The sequence below is a fragment of the Octopus sinensis genome, linkage group LG4 (assembly GCF_006345805.1).
Source record: "Octopus sinensis linkage group LG4, ASM634580v1, whole genome shotgun sequence".
In the NCBI taxonomy this organism is placed as follows: domain Eukaryota; kingdom Metazoa; phylum Mollusca; class Cephalopoda; order Octopoda; family Octopodidae; genus Octopus; species Octopus sinensis.
In genome coordinates, this window is record NC_043000.1 from 74,133,250 (window position 1) to 74,143,625 (window position 10,376).

The window sequence follows — 10,376 nt, forward strand, 5'->3', positions numbered from 1 at the left end:
TTGGATCTTCTGTTCCAACGTTTGGCCGAGTACGGCATCATCATCAACCCAAGCAAGTGCGTTCTCGGCGTTCCTTCACTGTCCTTTCTCGGGCACATGATTGATAAAGACGGTATTCGTCCACTTCCTGAGAAAGTAGACGCTATCCGCAATTTTCCAGCACCTACATCACTTCGGAAACTACGTGAATTCCTCGGTTTGGTTCATTTTTATAGGCGTTTCATCCCTCATTGTGCTGACGCAGCCCGACTCCTCACGGACCTTCTTCGCAACCGGACTCGGAAAAATGAAGACATAACGTTGAACGAGGAAGAATTAACATCTTTCAACGGTCTGAAAGAAATGCTGGCAAACGCTTCCATGCTCGTTTTCCCCAGGTCTGGCGCTCCTCTTTCGCTGCTAGTGGACGCATCAGACATGGGGGTTGGAGGCGTTTTGCAACAATATGTCGACGACGTTTGGCAACCCTTATCCTTCTTTTCTAAGCGGTTGCAACCCACTAAAACCAAATATAGTACGTTCGGCCGTGAACTCTTGGCAACCTACCTTTCAGTGAAGCATTTTCGTCACATGCTCGAAGGATCGGATTTCGTAATCTACACGGACCATAAACCACTAGTTTATGCGTTCCGTACCAAACCGGATCGACATTCACCGAGAGAACTTCGCCACTTGGACTTTGTCTCCCAATATTCAACCAATATTCGGCATATCAAGGGATCAGACAACGTAGCAGCTGACGCTCTGTCCCGAATCCAGCTGAATGCAATACATGTGGATTCAGGCATCGACCTTCATCAAATTGCAGCTGACCAAGAGACTGACGAAGAGTTTATCAAACTCCGAGATTCGCCATCCCTCAAGTTTCAGCAAGTTCCCATTCGTTCTTCTCCGGGACAAATTTGGTGCGACATTTCTACTGGTCATGAACGACCGTACGTACCACAGATGCATCGACAACAAGTGTACGGCACCTGGTCAGATGGTTGCTCCCATCTCTCCTCAGGACGTTCCAGACCCAGGATCATACGTACACCGACTTCGTCAATACATGTCTCACCTTGCCCCTGCGAGCACCCGCCAACAGAACACGAACACACATGTACCTGCAGACATTAGTGATTGGACGCACGTTTTTGTTAGAAATGACACCATCTCCACTAATTACACTGTTTGTCTCAGCCGGGAATCCGGGCTACACAGAAACTCATTTCTGCTCGTTTTGTGTGGACCAACATTAACAATGACGTGTGCGACTGGTCCAGGAGCTGCATTGCCTGCCAGAAATCCAAAGTCCACAGACACATCAAAACGCCACTCGGCACATTCGCGCAACCTGATGCACGTTTTCAGCATGTGCATATCGACATCGTCGGACCTTTACCATCATCACAGAACTGCACTCACTTGCTCACCTGCATTGATCGTTTTTCTATAAGTGATACCTCAGCGGAAACGGTGGCTAAAACTTTGGTTTTACACTGGGTATCACGTAATGGCGCCCCAGCGAATATAACAACGGACAGAGGACGCCAATTTGATTCCCATCTCTTCAGGGAACTGACTCGTCTGTTAGGATGTAAACACATCCGCACAACAGCTTATCACCCGCAAGCTAATGGTCTTGTGGAAAGATTCCATCGTCAATTGAAAGCTGCAATAAAGGCGTACCCAGACAAGACCCATTGGTTTGAATACCTGCCACTCATCCTTCTTGGCATCCGTTCCACCGTTAAGGAACAATTTGGACACACACCTGCAGAATTAGTGTACGGCACCTGGTCAGATGGTTGCTCCCATCTCTCCTCAGGACGTTCCAGACCCAGGATCATACGTACACCGACTTCGTCAATACATGTCTCACCTTGCCCCTGCGAGCACCCGCCAACAAAACACGAACACACATGTACCTGCAGACATTAGTGATTGGACGCACGTTTTTGTTAGAAATGACACCATCTCCACTAATCTTCAACCTCCATATTCTGGCCCTTACCGTGTCCTAGAAACACACCCAAAATATTTTGTCATCGATCAAAATGGTAAACAGAATTCTGTCAGTGTGGACAGATTAAAAAAAGCCATCATGGACACGATTACGGTTTCTACGCCAGAAACTCCAGCAGCTTGCATTCCCAGCAAACCACCTGTTTCATCTCCAGTCACAAGAAGTGGACGACGTGTCCATTGGCCCGCCAAGTTGGCACAATACGTGAAATATCGTTAAAACCGAGTTTCACAAGCATGCTTCTTGCGAAACATTCCTATATTGTTTGTTTCTAATCTTTCCTGCACCATTTGCTCATGTTGTCATTGTCACGAAAAACATTATTTATTACAAACATTATTTATTACCGGTAGTTTCTCTGCCCGTGGGACTTTTTGTCACGCAATCCACAGGCAGACCAACCCAAATCCAACAGACTCATTCATCATTTTGTAGTTCATTTTTATCTGTTAATATATATATATATTTTCTTTTCTCTGACTCATCACTGTACGATTTGTCGCTCTTTTGTTGTACAAAAGATCTGGCAGAGAGCTATGTACAGTCACCGGAAGTAACTTGCACGGACACCGGAAATACATCTGCCATCACCAGAAAAAACAAAGCAACTACCCCCAGCGACTTGCCTGACCTTTCATTGGACAAAAGCTACCTACCTGCCATTCTATTGGACACTGGCTAAACATCACTGCTGTAAACATCACTGCAGTAGCCAAGACCTGGTCTTGGCAGTGGTTATCCCTGAAAGGTAGGGCGGAGGTAGCCAATGTGTTTATCGCATCGGTGATCACCTACCGCCTTGCCGTCATGCCTTGTCCGGATTCGTGGTTGACCAAGCTGGAAAGACAGCTCTTTCACTTCTTGTGGAAGGGCTGGAAACCACTCGTGAGACGCTCTATTTGTTGTCAAAAACCGTTAAAGGGTGGACTAGGGATGCCGAGGCTAATGATGCGCAGAAATGCGCTGAGGTTAAGGCATTTGTGGCTCCATCTGGATGGTGAACGGGTATGGTCTCCGCTGGCGAAACAGATGTTTCCCAAGTTCACCAGTTTTGGTGGACGGGAAGCCTGGTATAATCGCAGATCGAAGTTGGATACATGGTATACGGAGTGTCGCAAGGCACTCCGACTATTCCGTCGCTCGGGCAACGCCTGCGGCAGTGGTTCTACCGCTGTTTTCTATAGAGGTTTTGTAGAGGCCGGTTGCGATGATACGTTAGAAGAAACCCTAGGTTTCGACGATAATCAGCTGGCCAGTCTGTTCCAACGTATATTCGGGCCGAGGACCCTGGATAATTTTCAGAAGTTCTTGGCTTGGCAGTGTTACCGAGGAGCCTTAATTGTTCGGGACAAACTCTCAAGGCACGGTTGGCCAAGTCAGCCCGACCTGTCCGAGGTGTGGGCAAGACAGTGAAACCGTCTTGCACGCGATCGTGCAGTGTTCGGAGGTGGCAGATATGTGAGTTTTTGCCGAACAACTGTTGTCAAGTGGAGGAGGAGTACAGCTATCGACTGAATCCATTGTAAAAATCAGCCCACCGGATTTCTTAACGAAAGAAGGTAAGAATTGTTTTCTCTCTGTGGTTTCAACTGCGAAACAGGTAGTATGGAAGACAAGGATGAAAGGAATGATAACAGGCGACTTCATCTCTGGTTCTAGTCTGGTGGAATATTTTAAATTCCACCTGAAAAGACAAATAGAACTAGAGAGGAGGGGCCTGAGTAAGAAAGTGTTTGATGAAAGGTGGAAAAATGTGGTGAATAAAAGGTCCTTCATAAATACGAGATAGGCCGTAAAAGAAAAAGAAAAAAACATATGGTCATGTGTCGTGGCGGGGATCGTGGGGTCCGTAGACCCGTCCCACTCCATTTGTAAATTTGTCCAAGTAATTGTATCATCATTCGAAAATTGTATAATTATCATCCAATTTTTAATCGACCCCAAAACGCATTTTAATGTAAAAATCATTCGTGATTGTTTTGTCCTCTCTGTGTAGCCCTTTATGGGTAATAAAGAAAAAGCAGTTGGCTTTTGGGCACATGATATACTGCGGTGAGTTATTTATCTGTCTGTTTTTTAATATTTTGAGAACGAATCTGTAAGTGTTGAACTTTTGTTGAAAATTGCTGTTTGAACTTTGAACGTCTGGTGTTTAACCAGAAAAATATTGTTATTCCCCTCCGTAAGGAGGGGAAAGTGCTGTGCGTTGTAGCATAACATAACACAAAAAACAAAAAAAAAATTTTTGAAAATGAACAAAGAAAATATTTTGTCTGAAAAAATGTTTGAAACACTATCTGACGAAGGTTCGCCTTCTAGAGAAACTGTAGTAGGTTCGCCTACATTGAAAGTTGTTAAAAGTTCGTCTTTAAAAGAAACTGTAATAGACTCGCCCAAATTGAAAGTTGTTGAAGGTCCGCCTTCTGGTAAAGCTGTGAAAACAGCCAAAGTTGCTGAAGGTTCGCTTTCTGGTGAAGCTGTGAAAACAGACAAAGTTAGTGAAGGTTCGCCTTCCAAAGGAAAAAGTGAAACAAAAACTTACATCTTCGCAGCCGCCGCTGGAAGAAAAACTGAAGAAATCAAAATGGAAGAGATCGATTTCGAAAATTATAAAACTATGTTCACAAGGGAGAGGAACAATATAAAAGCAACCCTCCCACAAGAAATTAAAGACAGTACTCTAAAAAGAATAATAATATATAAATCATATATTATAAAAGAAAAGAAAATTGAGAAAGTGTCGAAGGAACAGGCGGAAAAATGCCTTCAACCAATATGGCGCGATGTAGACTACGTGAGGTGGGGGAAAAAGTACGCCACAATAGCGGTGTACTTCAAAGAGGAAGAAATGGCTAAAAAGCATTCACTAACCCCGATCAAAACCAGCGACATAATCCTTCTACCTTCATATCTGGGGCGAAGAACATCCAAAATACGGATAGAAGATATTCCCCCAGAAATAGAATTGAAGTGGTTATTTTCAGCCCTATTAATAGGGCTGGAAAAGAAAATAAATGTAATAAACATCACTAAGATCCAAAAAGAAAACTGGAGAGGCTAGACGCTGCAAATAACAGTACAGGCGGCCCCAGAAACTCTGGAAGAGGTCCCGGAGAACATCAATTTCGACGAGGAAATAAACTTGCGGGTGGTGGTGGAGGGGCGAAAGCCGAGATGCTACGACTGTGGCGAAAAGGGCCACATCCGTGTGGAATGCCCCACCCGCAAGAAAGAGGAAGATAAAAGAAGGGCAGAAGAAGAGCAAAGAGACGGAGGGAACAAAACAAAAGGAAGATGAAAATGCCTTCACGCTGGTGAGGCAAAAGAAAACACCCAAAAGAAAGAACGATGACGTAAACCCACCCATCCCATGTACAAACAAAAAGAAAACAAACACACAGGGGGAAAATCTACCCCACCCAACCACAAAAAAAAGAAAAAAAGAGAAGACCCCCAGCCCAACCCGAACCACCCCCACCCCCCAGTGCCGAGCAATTCCCTTCCCTCCCAAACTACTCCCCGTGTTCCCCCCATCATACTCCCCGCTGTCCTCCCCATCACCCCCACAAAGCCCCAAAAAAGAAAATAATAGAAATCGAGACAGTATTCGTCTCTATAAACAAAGCAAATGACAGGTTAACAAAACAAATAGACGATATATCAACGGCACACAAAATCCAGACACATAGGGTACTCCCCAAAAATGTCGATGTTTACAAAATGGACAGGATGAATTTTAATATTATAAGAGAGGAGTGACCGGGGGACATTAATGGTCCGCGACTCGACCTTCACGAGCGGACTTCCCCCCATGACCAACAGAAAAGAAAAACAACTAAAAGGTAGGTGATGTCTCGTATATATGTAGGGTGTATAAATGTACGTGGCCTGATGTCGAACTGGAAGCAAGGGCGCCTCCTAAATGACATCAGGTCACGAGATTTAGATGTTGTTGCCACAGAAACCTGATTAAAGGGGCAAAGAGATATGCTCCCGCTGCTCGGCGGTTACGAGGGAATTATCTCTCCAAGCCGTTCGTCCGGCGGAAGCGGTGTGTTGGTCCAGTGTAAAAAGAACCGGGTTTCTGAGAAAAAGTTGATTTTTTCAGATCCAGAAGGTAGACTGGTCGTCGTTGATTTGACGTTCAGTAGTCGTAAGACAATCAGGCTGGTTGCGATTTACGCACCCCACAGTCAAGGGGAACAAAGTGATTATTTTCGGAACCTTGGAAAGTTTCTGAGTACATCGCACCCCTTAGTAATTTTAGGAGACTTCAACACAATCTGCGATGCGCGGGTAGACTGTGAGGGCTCGCGTACAGATAGGAAGGAAATGCTTGCTTCCAGGATTTACTAAGACGTTTCGAGCTGGTAGATCCATATAGACTGGAACATCCGAACGCTCCATTGTGGACATGGTCAAGCAGCGACGGATCTTCCAAGTCATACATAGACAGGATACTAATTAGAAAAGTGGATAGAAAACTAGCTAAGAGTCCACAGCTCCACATGGTCAGCTCCAGTGACCACAAGATGGTCACCTGTAGGCTAGACATAGATAAGACGAATAGAGGTCCTGGTTACTGGAAATTTAATACGTCCCTTTTGGCGATTAAGGAGTACAGTGACAGGATTAGGTTAATGATTCAGAGGGCCATGACCGGATCCATTATTAACGACAAATAGTGGTATTCCCTCAAGCGAGCCATCAGATACGAGTCTATTAGGTATAGTATAGATCTAGTAGCTAGAGAGGCTAGAAAGGAATCAGCACTAGTTAAGGACTTAGAGGAAGCAATGCGAACTGGCACTGCGGCTCAGGTGAAGGTCAAGAGGCTGGTTTTAAACCAGCACTTCGAAGCCAAACACATGGGTTGCATTGTCAGGGTTAGACAACTTGCAATGGGGAGCGAAGGAATCAAGGCCGCAGGATGGGCCCGACTGGTGGAAGCCCAACGTGGCAACGATGCTACAATTCGATCTTTGACGAACCAACAGGGTAAGTTGATAGACGAGCCCGAGGAGATGTGCGAGGCTTTTCAGGACCACTTCGCCCAGCTCTTAGGGGGGAGTGGCGGACCGGATTGGAGGAGGGGCCTAACGGACCTCCTCGACGAGCTTCCGCGCCTCTCAGAGCGGGACGCGAAGTGTAGTGAGGAGCGGATCACGCCTGGGAAAGTAATAGAGGCCATGGCTAACTGCGGTGCAGGTAAGGCGCCGGAACTGGATTGTCTACCCTACGAGCTTTACAAGAGTATGCCGGACTTGTTCGGGGACTTACTGGCGAACGTCTACGCGAACTGGCAACGGAATGGGTTTATTCCCAGATCTGTGCGTCGGGGAGTGGTGACACTAGTCAGGAAGGACCAAAACAAGGGGTATGTCATTGATAATTTTAGGCCCATCACTCTGCTTAATGCGGAGCTGAACATTTTGGCCGAAGTGTTATCGAACAGATTGGCGCATGTCGCGGATGGACTAATAGGGAAGGCACAAACGTGTGCCGTACTAGGCAGGTCCATTCAGGATAATCTCCATCTAATTAGATACACTATAGAGGGAATTAATAGTGATCCCGGCAAGGGAGGGGCAGTGGTCCATTTAGACCAATCAAAAGCCTTCGATAGGGTCGACCATCATTACCTGGTGTCCGTTCTGGCTCAGTTCGGTCTGGGTCTTGGCTTCCTCGGGTGGATCATTGAAATGTACGATAACGTCGACTCGGTAGTTCGGGTGAACGGCTTTATTTCTAAGCCGTTCAGAGTCAAATGCTCGGTTCGTCAAGGATGCCCACCCTCCCCGCTTTTGTATGTAGTGGCTATTGAGCCGCTACTGCGAAAGCTGAGTGGCATCCCGAGGCAGCCAGGTCGTGGAAAGTCGGTTTCGGCGTACGCGGATGACATCACTATCATCGTGACCGAAGTTGACCTCCTACGTAAAGTAGGCAAGGCCATAGAGGTATACGAGACGGTGACAGGAGCAAAAGTTAATCGTGAAAAGTCAGTCGGCTTGCAGCTCGGCACCTGGAGAGGCAAGTCGATGCCTCCAGACAGCGTCGTGGGACGTTGGACGAGGGCCCGATTAAGTTGCTCGGGGTTTGGTTCGGATCAGACCTCCAAATAGAGAACTGAGGCGAGGTATCGAGCAGGGTGGCTGCAGTAGCCAAGACCTGGTCTTGGCGGTGGTTATCCCTGAAAGGAAGGGCGGAGGTAGCCAATGTGTTTATCGCATCGGTGATCACCTACCGCCTTGCCGTCGTGCCTTGCCCGGATTCGTGGTTGACCAAGCTGGAAAGACAGCTCTTTCACTTCTTGTGGAAGGGCTCGAAACCACTTGTGAGACGCTCTATTTGTTGTCAAAAACCGTTAAAGGGTGGACCAGGGATGCCGTGGATAATGATGCGCAGAAATGCGCTGAGGTTAAGGCATCTGTGGCTCTATCTGGATGGTGAACGGGTGTGGTCTCCGTTGGCGAAACAGATGTTTCCCAAGTTCACCAGTTTTGGTGGACGGGAAGCCTGGTATAATCGCAGATCGAAGTTGGGTTCATGGTACACGGAGTGTCGCAAGGCACTCCGACTATTCCGTCGCTCGGGCAATGCCTGCGGCAGTGGTTCTACCGCTGTTTTCTATAGAGGGTTTGTAGAGGCCGGTTGCGATGATACGTTAGAAGAAACCCTAAGTTTCGACGATAATCAGCTGGCCAGTCTGTTCCAACGTATATTCGGGCCGAGGACCCTTTTCAGAAGTCCTTGGCTTGGCAGTGTTACCGAGGAGCCTTAATTGTTCGGGACAAACTCTCAAGGCACGGTGGCCAAGTCAGCCCGACCTGTCCGAGGTGTGGGCAAGACAGGGAAACCGTCTTGCACGCGATCGTGCAGTGTTCGGAGGTGGCAGATATGTGAGTTTTTGCCGAACAACTGTTGTCAAGTGGAGGAGGAGTACAGCTATCGACTGAATCCATTGTAAAAATCAGCCCACCGGATTTCTTAACGAAAGAAGGTAAGAATTGTTTTCTCTATGTGGTTTCAACTGCGAAACAGGTAGTATGGAAGACAAGGATGAAAGGAATGATAACAGGCGACTTCATCTCTGGTTCTAGTCTGGTGGAATATTTTAAATTCCACCTGAAAAGACAAATAGAACTAGAGAGGAGGGGCCTGAGTAAGAAAGTGTTCAATGAAAGGCGGAAGAATGTTGTGAGTAAAAGGTCCCTCATGAATACGAGATAGGCCGAAAAGGAAAAAAGAGAAAAAAAACATAAGGTCAAGTGTCGTGGCGGGGTTCGTGGGGTCCGTAGACCCGCCCCATTGTCTAGTTGAATGTCTTGTCATCCGAAAATGTATAATCATCATTAAATTTTTAACTGACGCCAAATGCATAATTATGTAAAAATCATTCGTGATTGTGTTGTCTGTATTTGTTGAACAGAAATGGTGAATAAAGAAAAAGCAGTTGGCTTTTTGGCACTCGACTGATGTAAATCGTGTCCCTCTCGCCTGCCACGCTCGTCACTCACGCCGCCTCGAACCTTTGTACTGCTATTTCACGCCTGAAATAAATCGCTGGATAAACTTACACCTCTTGTCTGCTCGTCACTTCAACTACTGTTTTCGTCTGTCCAGTTTTGCTGATTACGACCACAGTCCTTTTCAGGGCTAATTCAAGTCTGATCTGAATGCGATAACAGTCCTTTTTAGGACTACTCTCAGATCCGATCTAATTGCGATAACAGTCCTTTTTAGGACTACTCTCAGATCCGATCTAATTGCGATAACAGTCCTTTTTAGGACTATTCTTGGATCGGATCTAATTGCGATAACCGTCCTTTCAAGGGCTACCCTCAGATCAGACCAGAAGTAGTGGCCAAGAATCATACCCGCTACACATATATACACACATATACATGCATAAGCAAAGTGTATATACTATGTACACGTGTAAAATACATAAATAAACACAATTAAACAATAAGTTCAAGTAGATATATATACACATACATTGGAACATATTGTTACGCCGCACGCAGGCCAACGATGCCACCACGGGTCCTCACACAAACAGCTCGCAGTTTGCTAGCCCCGAGAAGCTCGCGTGCGACGACGCTCAGTAAAGCAGGAATTCACTCCGAATGGGGGGAGCAGCGAAACGCAGCCAGTAGAGCCAACAACAATAACAAAAATAACACACAGGCGTTGCGTTGTCAAAGTTTGTTTTTTTAACAAAACATTCAACAATTCTTAGGAAAGTTCTTTTTTGGTATCTTTTCCTTTTGATGGACGGAGTTTTCTATAAAATTCGAAGAATTAAACTACGTTAAACTTACAAATTACAATTTTGTTTTCAATTTTGTTTACAATAATGTTTTCT

General features: G+C 46.0%; 1 long non-coding RNA gene across 1 annotated transcript in view; it reads left to right on the forward strand.

The window, feature by feature from the left end:
- Positions 1–8,067, forward strand: part of LOC118763248 — a 21,313-nt gene extending 13,246 nt beyond the window's left edge. The window contains exon 3 of the long non-coding RNA XR_004998998.1: positions 8,057–8,067. This is a non-coding gene — a long non-coding RNA (uncharacterized LOC118763248). The remainder of the gene's footprint in view (positions 1–8,056) is intronic.
- The last annotated feature ends 2,309 nt before the right edge of the window (positions 8,068–10,376 follow it).